The following is a 12,694-nucleotide window of genomic DNA, read 5'->3' as shown; positions in this document are numbered from 1 at the left end:
TAGCAATGCTCTTTGGGCTGAGTTAAAAGGCAGGGCTGCCATTTGAGACACAAGTCAAACAAACAAACTGGTTGCCTCGGAGCGACATCATCTGGTTTTATTGGCTGCTGCTCAATAACGTTTCTTCAGAGCGACACACAGAAGGAGAGGGACCAAAAGCCACAGAATTGATTATCGCTGCCGTTGGGCCAAAACCTAAAAAATCACAATTTGGCAATTTTTTTTCCAAAAATCTATACTTTTGGTCAGTGCGCACATGTAGGTGTCATTTTTATGAATTATTGACCAATATAAAGTGTTGAAAATGGCTTACTCTCTTTGATCAGGGTGAGGGAGTATTGTTTGGTTTTATCTGATACTGACTTCTTGGTACTTTTGAAACGGTTCCGGTGCTTAAACAGTTCTTACCTAAAAAATACAAAACTACCCTTTTATTTTCAGGATTAAATTGAACATAATATAAATAAAGGTGAAGAGAGTCACTGTGGTAACTTGAAAGCCAGAAATAAAAATATTCCTATCAAAATAGTTTAAAAGATACACCTAACTCTTCAGGATACTAGTAGTAGCCCATTCTGATTAACAGCTCATGACATCAACAGTTAATAAAAAACACAACCCGAGGCAGGAGGTATATTAGAGACAGATAGGTCACCTAGGCAACAATCTTTAGCTAACCTTCATTTCTGTTGTGTGCCTGTGAACATTTTACATACAAAATATTAAATAAAATAACTTTGGATTTTCACATGAAGCAGAATGTGAGCTGCTGTTAAATGGCAACGGTGTTTGCGAACAAGTTTGCTAATCGAAGTTAACTAATATGCAAGATTTGTTTTTCTGGTGTGACTACAAACATTCTTAGCAAGTCGTAGATTAGATTGTACAAACTTATGTTGCTCTGACTTCATCTAATCAAGGTTGCGAGAAATGTTACCCCTCAACTCAACTATACAATTTCATCAGTCTTCTACTCACCTACCTCTGCTTATTCATTCCTTCTGAGTTAGCCATAATGTCTCCTCAATTTCCTCTTTCACCCTTCAGCCATCCGTGCACCCAACCATCCAAGCGGCTCAACCACATTCATTGACTTCATTCTTCACTTCATTGCCTTCTTGACACGCTTCACACAATTCATGGATAACAGAATCCATCTAAAAAGTTGGAGAATGAAATATCTGAGAAAACAGAAAAGGTCAGACGTTGCTTGTAAATGTGAATTCAGGATCGGATCTGACATCAACGATCGCATTCTTACTTCATGTTGAAGTATGTGGGCTGGAAGCTAATTAACGAGAGTCATACTTAATAAGCTCTCAGTGATGTTTTTCATGTCATGTGAGCACCACCAGTCAGGAGTTGGGCTCCTGTGTGGGCTGCATCCAAATACTTGTGCTTCCGTCTTTGTGCCCCTCGGTTGCGCGTTCGCAACCAGGACCGGAACCAAACTGATGTGCAAATTCACATCCCGCCTCTTCCATGGCATATACCCCATACAGTGGCTTAAACAATATTGTTCAATACCACTTTTTTTCCAGACCAATACCAGTATGCATGCTCATTTCTTGGGTAGTTACCGATATCAAGTATCGATACCACTAGTATTTGTGATACATAAAATTTCCCAAAAGACAATGACGGATAATTTTAAAGAAAGAACTATATATCCCAATAGTCTATAGAATTTTACCTAAAAATTAAATAAAGTGAATGGCAATTTCCATCCATCCATCCATTTTCTTGACCGTTTATTCCTCAAAAGTGTCGCGGGGGGTGCTGGAGCCTATCCCAGCTGGCTCTGGGCAGTAGGCGGGGTACACCCTGGACTGGTTGCCAACCAATCGCATGGCAAATTCTATTCTTCTAATTTGTAGTTCTTGATAGTAAAATGGCCACAAGAGGGCGGCTGATACATAAGCACGATACCTTTTAAAATAAGGCTGCTATCGGTACTCGCCCATCCCGACTTCCTCTGCCATGTTTCTGATGAAGACTTGGACCTACTGTATTTTAATGTTACTTGTTACGATGGTGCTTGATTTAAAAAGTTGGAGAAAAACTGCAATAATGATTTAATAAACTTAATAAATTCATGGCAATTACGAGTTTAGGGTAATCCAAAAGCACCACCTAACACTTAAGCGCATGGTTTTCTTCATAACATCACTAGTGAGGATAGATGAAGATGACAAAGCCATCCCAAATGATATTTTGCAAACTCAGTATTCATTATGTGAACAAATTTGAGAGAGAAGCAATTCCGTCAGAAATCTGTCCCAGTTTTTCTGTCAGCCAAAGCAACACACGCACACACAAACACAGCGAACAATTCATTTGGAATCTCTCAGTAGCTGGAGACTGTGGAAAGGCTTCCCAAACCTCATGCGGCCCAAACATTATTTGATCTCCACCTATCAGGCAATCTGTGCACGCGCATCACTAAACACATGTCCCATTTATAAGCACAGGAAGCAGTCAGTGTACACCTACCAGCCGCAACATCATAATGAAATCCCATACAAGAGCTCCATCAAAAAAATGCATCATAAGAAATATAATAAAATGAGTTTTACAGTCACACAATGTATGGAAACAGTTACTGTGCATGTCTGAAATATGTCAAGGTTGTTTCGTGCAATCTCAGCGAGCTGATGAAGCTCTCATGTCACGTGTCATGTAGGCTTTTCGCACTTCTTTCTGACATTCCCATTTACCTTCTGAAAGGCAACTGACTCATCTGTCCATCTACATGCCTTTTCACTCCATCACCCTAAAGGGAAAGAATTATTAATGGACATGTGGCTTATAGCAATATTCTATGTGAAATGACTGTTGACACGCAGGCTTTCTTTCTAGAGAAAGCTAGTCATAGACACCCAACACCCAAGTGCATCACATTTTACAGTAAAATAAAATAACTAGTTTCCCATGTGTTGAGTATGGGTCGATCATGTGTCTCATTCTCTTTCCTTGCACATGGTCACACGGAGGAAGTGACATGGCACAGACACTAAACTTGTCAGCTTTTGCTAAGATAAAGGGAGAATTTGTATTACAAACAGCAGATACTTGGCACAGCTGATCTGCGACTGCATCGTGATGGCAAGGAGAAACAGCGGTTCATCACAAGATGATGAAATGGAGACCGAATGGGCTCGAGTAGAGTGGGGGGAAAGGAGGCGGTAGAAATGAGTGGAGTGTTAGTGTGAATAGGGAAGGCACTTGAAGAAGATGAAAAAAGCTGAGGTATAATGGAAAAGATTTTAATGAAGTCGAGTGTTGCTATCAATTTGGCTGAGGAGCCGACTGGAGGTGTAGAAATGGTACAAGCATTACAACAATGCCCATTATGGCGAGTATGGAAACAAAGCATAGTGATGTAAAGCATGTGGGTGGAAAGAGACGTTCAACATGGGAAAACAGACACAGGAAACATGCGCAATTGTGGGAAAATACAACAGACAGAGTAACCAATAAATAAACACAAGCTTGACACAAACCTGTTACTATACCGGGCGTGGGCAATTAATTTGGCCTCATGAGAAAATGGAATTTGCTGAAGGCCAATTCAACAATCTCAACTTTGTCTATATTATCTTTTAATGTACGTATTTAGAAAAAAAAAACATATAGCCATGTTTCAGTAAATTGCTACAAGTGTAGATATGGTATGTATTGCAATAATTAAGAAATGTCATTTTTTAAGCAAAAATTAAAAATAGTCATTAAAATAATATGTTTACACTTTAAAGACTATAATGTTAATTTTGTGCACCAACCACCAACTCATATTAGCTGTTCTTAGTCAGGACTGCCAAATATATAGAAGTATAATATTTTTGAGAGTGATGTATAATGATTCAGTGATGACTTGATACAGCGGATACATTAAGTATATGAACCTGTAGATTTGCGTACAGTGTTGCCAGGCCAAATCTTGGCCCTCTTTCATCCACTATACAGAAAATAAGAATGTTTGTTTATTGAACATATAAACAGGAAGATAAATATAGTAATTCAAACTAAAAAGATTTAAAAGCAAAGAAATGTTTTACATACCTAGTCAACATTAAGCACACTATACATGTTCAAAGGGGCGTATAGGAAGAAGTAGGAAAAAGCTTATCTTGTCCTACCCCTTATAGAAATGAAAACAACATATAAACTTGCACATAGAAACAAGTGCACTAATACATGATATCTATATGATTATATATGCCAACAACATTGTGCATTTAGTTCATAAGCTAACACGTTTACACATATATAAATAAGCACAATGGCTTACACATACATTTTTTGCACTCTTGTCTACATTTGTGCTAATCTATACCCATATATATTTAATGTAAATATAATTGTTGTACTTTGTTTTTCAAATCTTGTCTTTCATAATCTTTTCAGGTTAATTCCCAAATTGTTCCATTGTAGCGAAATTCAGAGGTGGGCGCGTCAATGAATTTTGAGCATCCGTCATTCGGCAATCGTCAACTGTAGGGACACCCTTCCGTCATCATCAATCCGAACCGTCAAGCCGTCATTCGTCGATCCTCAATGTTCCGTCAAATGTCATTCGTCATTGACGGACAGCCAAATTTCTTGACAAATTGACGATTTGCCTACATTGACGGACGAAAACCCACTTCCCTCATTGCATTGTGCATTGTGAGTGAATGTGTGTGTGAATGGCTGTTTGTCTGTATGAGCAGTCCAGGAAGTACCCTGCCTCTTGCCCGTGGGCATCCAACATCCATCCAACATTCTCGTGTTGCTTTGGTAGATGCCGAAAGGAAAAAGTGACAGCAACGTTTCCTGGCATGGTCAATGGTACAAGCTTGTGTGCGTCATCGTGAGTGTACCCAAAACAAAGTGGCAGGGTTTGGAGTGAAAGTGACGGATTGGAGTTTTAAAGCCTCGGTAATGAGCTCTGGTTGGTTGATTACATAAGGAAAGAGATGCATAGTAGATTTATGTGATATGTGTTTGGGACTGGAAACATGTAAGTTGAGATAGGATTGGGTGGATGCACGGGTATACAGATATATACAATGCATCTTCTGTGTGGAGGCTTGTATATGTGTGCTTGTCACTATATGTCACCACCGCATCCAGACGCTGTCCAGCAGCAGCAAGCACAGTTCCTGTCCAATATCCACTGTCCCCAATGCTCCCTTGTAGAAGACACCGGAGCCCTACCAGGGGAACCCATTTGGGATGTCATGAACCTGAATGAATCAACCTGAAAGAAACATGATGAATAAAAAAATGTCAACCATACAAAAACATGTTACACACAGCATGAAATTTCTCCATAATGTAACATAGATGTTACAGCATGTTACAGCATGTTACAGCAACAACACACTTCTTTAGATGAAAGGAAAAACATAGCTTGTTCCGAAAATAAGAATCCAGTTTTAGCCTCAGCTTCTTCACAAGATTATCTGTATGTGGCTTGAAAGTGAGTAAGCACCAAATTATTTACACATATAAACTACCTTTATTTCATTCAGTGTAGACACTGTGGGGCTAATTTGAGGCAACATTTTACAGTTAGAAAACAACATGAGTTTTGTTTGTTTGATCAACATTGAGAGTAAGTTTCCTTTTCATTGGGAGCAGTATAATTTATTTATTTATTTATTTATTTATTTATTTACTTTTTTGGGGGGGGGTTAGAAATTTCTCTCTTTTCTTTCTTTGACTACAGCTTCTACTTTTTTTCCATAGTATTTGTCTTCCAATTAATTCATTCATTCATTAATTTATATGCATATCTCTTCATTTTTGTTAAAAAAAATAAATAAAAAAAATGATGTCCTCCATCACTCAGCCTTACCCCGGGTTTACACCGGTTGCGTGTGCGGTGCGGCTGCGGTGCGGTGCGTCTTGACTGCGTGCTCCGGACGCGTCAATTTTTTGGCCAATCCACACCGCACAGCCGCGGTCCGGCAGCTCCGTCGCCGACCACTTCCCGCCGTGTCTTGCATGACCGCGTGCGATCTTGTGGCATTAAAAACCACGACAAACACGCAGAAAGTCTGTGCTCAACAGAGAAGCAGAAAGAGAGGTGGACTTTTATTATTTTGTGGCTTTCTACCTCCAATATAAACCTCTCCTCGTCCATGTTCGCTGGTGTCTAAACCGTGAATGAGCACCTCGCACGTTAACTCCAGGCCCGTCTACGCCCACATCACGTTTTGCTAGCATGCTTGCGAAATAGGAGCTGGCGAGTGTTTTATCTTGAAAGGTAACCGGAAATTTATTTTGAAACTGCGTCGGTCTTCCTGTCCCGCTCGATGTGTTTTGTGCTAGCTTGCCATTTGCCGGAGGCCTACCGCTGCGGCGTCCGGCAAAAATAGAAAATAGGCTATCCTTGCGGAAGGGCTGCGGCACGCCGCAGCTGAGACGCAGTCGACACGCAACGCACCCGCAAGCGGTGTAAACTGCACCATTCGAATGAATGGAATCTAATTGCTTGCGTCGCCGGAACGCACCGCAACCGCACCGCAACCGGTGTATACCCGGGGTTACGCTTCATTACAGATACACCAGCGAGAACCCAGCACTGCGTTCTGTATAAAACTGTACAATGGCCCTTCCTCTATGTTACCAGGAAAACTCATGCACTGTTATGTTATTGCTAAAGCATTTCTGGGTAAACTGCCTTCTTATATTTCAAATCTGATGTCTTACTATAATAGCACTTATCAGACAAGGTTGTCATAAAAAATGCTATTAACTATTTTATTGTCAAAAACAGAACTTGGTAAAAGCTTTTTCAACATATGCTCCAATTGTTTGGAATGCAATCTAAACCACATTAGATCTGGAATCACTCCCCATCAGCCATCATTCAGTGTTTTTAAAAATGTTTTAAAATCAGTAATTGTCATGACTGGGTCATGCCAGGGTTAGGTTTGGATCATGCAGGGGTTATATTTGGGTCATGACCGTGAGATCAAGTGTCTGTTTTGAACTGATGTAACCATCATCTGGTTTCAACTGGAAAAACACAATGTGATGTCAGGAGCTATGTGATGGCAAGAATCTTTAATCCCTTTACTTGGTCAACAGCAAAGTAGATAATTCCATGTCAGTCTTGTTACCCACATGTCTAGCCACACCCAATCCAATCAATTGACTGTCTATTTAAGCTGAACCGAGAAGTGTGTGTTTGTCAGATTATTACCTCGGTTTCTCTGTGCATCTCCACAGCCCAAGGGGGCTTGGCGCTTCGTGATTCTCGATGCATTCTCATTGTTTCTCGTCGAGTCAAGTTGTTCTACGCCTCTCGATGTTATGTGAATAAATAGTTAAAATCTTATTTGTGTCTGCGTTTTTGGGATCCAACCTTAGATCGTAACAGTAATGACAGAACAATGTAACTGCTTTAAACTAGATGTTATTTTTAAATAATTTGCCCGTTATATATCTTATGCATATATGATGTCTATTGGGCTACTTGGCGGAGTGTGACATGTTGTAAGCTTAGCCTTATAGCCATGTGAAGTTTTGTTTGGTCTCACTCGCTTGTCTATTATGCAACTATCTGCAGCTTGTCTTGGCCAGGACTCCCTGTGAGAAGAGTCACTCAATGGGACTGTTCCTGGTTATATAGAGATTAAATCAAATCATTGAAATTGTGAAAACCTCAAATATACAGTTTTAATCACTCACAAACATCAATGGTTCAACAGTAGTGCTCAGCTCCATTTTCCTGCGTACATCTGCACTCACTTGTCGGTAGGCAGAATTTATGGAGCACAATAATTTCTGCCCTAAAGACCAACTAAAAAAATGGCATATGCCCCTCAACAGAGAGCCAACAGAACAGGAAGCGGACACACACGCAACCCTGACCTATTAATTTTGCAATGTAATCACAAGTATGCTGTATTAAATATAAAACACACAAGCAACTGAAGAGCGAGAGAGAAAAAAAAAAACACTGGAGGCACCTTCTGCTGTTGTTGGCCTACTGCCTCCGCTGCCCTGAATGCATAGCATTACTATGATTCAAATATTTAGCTTTATTTTTTCCCATTTCTAATTAGCAGCAATAAACTAACTAATTGACTGTCAGCATTATATAATAAAAGGTTCCATTTTGAATACAGATCTAAAACACCAAATACTGAGCCCTATAGAAAGAGTTAACTCCATTTCAATGAGAACAAAATTCATAATTACAATAAATAAATATAAGGATACCGCTCTCCAAGGAATTCGTAGGACTTTTTTTTTGTTTTTGTTTAAATAATAAAGTACAGTACTACCTTTGCTGGAAATGAAGTTTATAACAATAATTTTGACCATTTATGATAACAATAACAATAACAATAATTTTGTCCACTGCTCATCAAGGGGGAAATGTACAATTTGAGTTGAGGTGACTTTCCAGACAAAACCAACACCCGCCTCTGACAGTCATTTTCAATAATTTATTGAGACCCTTTTTTTTTTTTTTTTTGAGTGGTTTGAGGATAGAGAAGGAAGTGTAAAGAGCCTTCATTCTTCTGTGTCATAATGATGGCTGATATCAATTGTTTAAAAGATGGTTGAGTTAGTTTTTTTTTTTTCTTTTTTTAATAAACCAGAAAGAAAAGAAACGGTCACTGTTTTTTTCTCCTGACCTTTGCATTTTGGCTGAGATCTGTCAAACGGACGTCCTTTTTTGGGGGGCGGGGATGGGTATAGATTATGCAAATTGAGGTGACAGTGACACACTCTTATTTAGAATGAATTCTGATTCATCAACATACGCACAGACGTGTGAACAAAACGGGCTGATACGCACGTCATGAATCCGACTGTGATTTCGCATATATGCCCAACTTGTGCACAGAGTACAAACATGTGAACAAACAATGAGGCCCATAGACTTAAGATATGATATGATATGATATGATATGATATGATATGATATGATATGATATGATATGATATGATATGATGGTATTTCATTTATATAGCGCTTTTCCTCCTTACAAGGCCCTCAAAGCACTTTACATTGAACTACGCATTCACCTGATGACGCAGAATCAGGAGTAACTGTGGGTAGTGTTAATAATTTCGTCAACAAACATTTTTCACCGGACTAAAGCTAGACTGGACTAGACTAAACCCCTCATTAATAAACAATAACTGGGAACAAATGAGTATGAATTTTCGTCAACTAATGAAGAAGAGACGAAAATGTACTTCACTTAATGAAAATCTATGGACATTTAGTTCATGAACAAAAACAAGATGAAAATTGTATGATTTGTAAAATCTTGTCTCTACCAATGTCATGGTTTGGGTTGATTTTGTTTCTTTTGTCATTGCTTGGGTTTAATTTTGGTTTAGTTTGATTTTGTCCTCATGTTTCTTTAAGTTCAGTCTTGATCTGTTTTATTTTGTTGTCCTTGTTTGCCTCCCTCGTCTTGTCACGCATTGTCATGTCTACCTGTGTTTGCCTGCCCCTCCTCATGTGTCAACCAATCAGTGTCCCCAGCCATGTGTGCCTTGTCCAGGTGTCACTTGCTATATAATTAGTCGGTGTGTATTAATGCTGCATTCGAGGATGGTCAGAAGTCGGAAATATCCGAGTTGAAACTTCCCAGTTCTGACCTGAAAGTGTTTGAGGTGAAAGTAAACAACCAAAATGGCGGATAGTGATAAATTGTTTTTTATTTTTGTCCTTGAAACTCAATTTGACCTCCAGAAAACTTACCGTACCTTTTTTGCAATTTTGCTTCATTTATTGTTTTAATCTTATGCTTCCATACAGTTAAATAGTTGACCGTATAATTTCATGCAGGGATTTTGCAGCAATACTGTCACATATGTTGCGTTATGTGAAGTTACGGCGAATATTTATGAATGACGAAAGTTAGTTTTATACTCGAGTAAATTGTGTTTTGCCATTCAGAGTGACATCACATTGTAGTCCGCTGGTGAAGTCGGGGTCCTTTTTTCTTCCGACTTCGCAAGTGGAATTTCCGAGTTCAAGGGGCCGTTCCCGTACACACTTCCTGGTTTGAACTTGGAAAAGTCCGACTTCCGACCATCCTCGAATGCAGCATTAGTTACCTGTTTTCAGTTCAGTTCTTGTCGGTTCATTGTTGTTTTCGTCCCACCTTGCGGTCGGTTTGTTTGCCGTGTTTCCCCAATGTCATGCTTTGGTTACGTTTTGGAGTTTGTTTTTTGTTTTGGTTTAATTAAATTTCACTTCTTTTTTGAGCACCTCTGCCTCCCTGCCTCGTTTGCCTCCTGCACTTGGGTCCTCCACCACATCATAACTTGACAGCTAATCTGTCACTGTGACACACAGTGACGAACCTGCATCTAGCGAAGGCAACATGCAGAAACACTTGGGACGACAGGAGGTGGATTCACAGCAGTTAGCCACTTGTTTATATATTGTAATTGTGTGTGAATTTGTGTTTCATCAGAAAGATAACAGAAAATTTTATGTGAAATAGTTTTAGATTTGAAATGTTCAACCTTATCTGCTGACAAAAAATATACAGGTGTAAAATGATTGTCCTGACTTAAACTAGACTAAATCCTTGACAGTTTTTGTTGACTAAAACTAGACAAATAAAATGTTTTTTTTGGACTAAAATAAAGACTTAAATGCTAGATTTATAGTCGGCTAAAATTGGACTAAATAAAACTGTCAGGGTCCAGTATGAACTGGAGAGGTGGATCCCAAGATCACGGCAACAGAGGAGTTTGACAGGATTTATTACAGTTCACAAATAGGGGAAATAACAAAAAGCGCTGGCCCAAGCCAGGATGGAAAAAATGGGAGAAAACACAAGGGGCTTGCAAAAGGCAAGATGAAAAATATCTACTAGTAACTCAATGGCCCTTAATTAATAAATATAACAGGCAAAAAGTCACAACACAAAATAACGTAGCAAAACTTACGAGAGCAAAACTGAACTATAGCAAAGTACACAAGGCAATGGCTGTAGACTAGGGAGAATAATCCGACGTCGTCCAGGCGACGTCAGAGTCCTTATAAAGGCCTAATGATGATGCACCGCAGGTGCGGCGCCAGGGGACACGCCCCCTCAATTACTCAGAGACTGAAAAAAAAGAAAAGAGCAACACTGAGAGCCCTGCATCATGACAGTACCCCCCCCTTAACGGACGCCCCCTGGCGGACCACCTGGTTTAGACGGATGGGCAGCATGGAAATCACGCAACAGGGACGGATCCAGGATCCAGGAGCGGGGGACCCACTGTCGCTCCTCTGGCCCGTAGCCCTCCCAATCGACCAAGTATTGGAAACCTCTGCCCCGAGGCCTGGAGTCCAGAATCTCCCTGACTGTGTATGCAGGATCGCCGTCGATAATGCGAGGTGCCGGCGGCGATGTTGTAGATGTGTTCAGTGGGCTGGAAGACACTGGCTTGAGTAATGAAACATGGAAAACAGGGTGTACCTTCATGGTGGGAGGCAGACGCAGTCTCGCAGACACCGGAGTCACCATCTTCACAATTTCGAAAGGGCCGATGAACCGGGGACCCAGCTTCCGGGAGTTGCCAGCCAGCCGCAGGTCTCGAGAAGACAGCCAGACCCTCTGACCAGGTTCATAAGCTGGTGCGGGCCGTCGCCGTCGGTCCGCAATCTGGCGGTTGTGGGTCGCAGTGCGCGATAAGGCCGCCCTAGCCTCGCGCCAAACCCGGTGGGCACGTCTCAAGTGCAACTGGACAGAGGGAACGTCGACCTGGCCTTCCTGGGAAGGGAATAGTGGAGGCTGGTAGCCGTAGGCTGCGTAGAAGGGGGACTGACCTGTGGCTGATGTGACCAAAGTGTTGTGGGCGTACTCCACCCACGGCAGGAAGGTGGACCATGATGAGGGCTGGTCGAGGCAGACACACCGCAGAGCCGCTTCCAGGTCCTGGTTGACCCGCTCAGTCTGCCCATTAGACTGGGGATGGTATCCGGATGAGAGGCTGGCCGTTGCCCCCATGGCTCGGCAAAACCGCCTCCATACTTGAGAGATGAACTGGGGTCCCCGGTCCGAAACAATATCCAAAGGGATACCATGCAGGCGAAAGACGTGACGAATGAGCAGTTGGGCGGTTTCCAGCGCGGTCGGGAGTTTACTTAGGGCGATGAAATGGGCTGACTTCGAAAAACGGTCCACGACCGTAAGGACCACTGTGTGACCACGTGAGGGAGGAAGACCTGTCACAAAGTCCAGTGAAATGTGTGACCAGGGCCTGGAAGGAATCGGCAAAGGCTGAAGCAACCCTGCCGGACGTTGGTTGGAAGGCTTCCCGCAGGCGCAGGTAGTGCATGCCCCCACGTAGTCCTGGGTGTTCTTCCTCATTTCAGGCCACCAGAATCGCTGCTGCAGTACCTGAAAAGTCCTATTCACTCCTGGGTGGCACGTAATTTTAGATTCGTGTCCCCAACGTAATACCTCCGAACGGAGAGTCTCTGGTACAAACAATTTGTCTATGGGACACTCAGGGGGAACTTGAAGCCCTTGCTGAGCATCCATCACCTTACGTTCCACCTCCCACTGAAGTGCACCAATCACGCAATGTGCGGGAAGGATGGGCGCCGGTTCTGCGTCCTCTCGTGCTGGGTCAAACATGCGAGAGAGGGCGTCGGGTTTCTTGTTTTTTGACCCATGACGATAGGTGATGTTGAAGTTGAAACGTGTGAAAAACAGAGCCCACCGAG

Source organism: Festucalex cinctus, chromosome 13 (assembly GCF_051991245.1).
Source record: "Festucalex cinctus isolate MCC-2025b chromosome 13, RoL_Fcin_1.0, whole genome shotgun sequence".
In the NCBI taxonomy this organism is placed as follows: Eukaryota; Metazoa; Chordata; class Actinopteri; order Syngnathiformes; family Syngnathidae; genus Festucalex; species Festucalex cinctus.
This window is presented reverse-complemented; position numbering follows the sequence as displayed.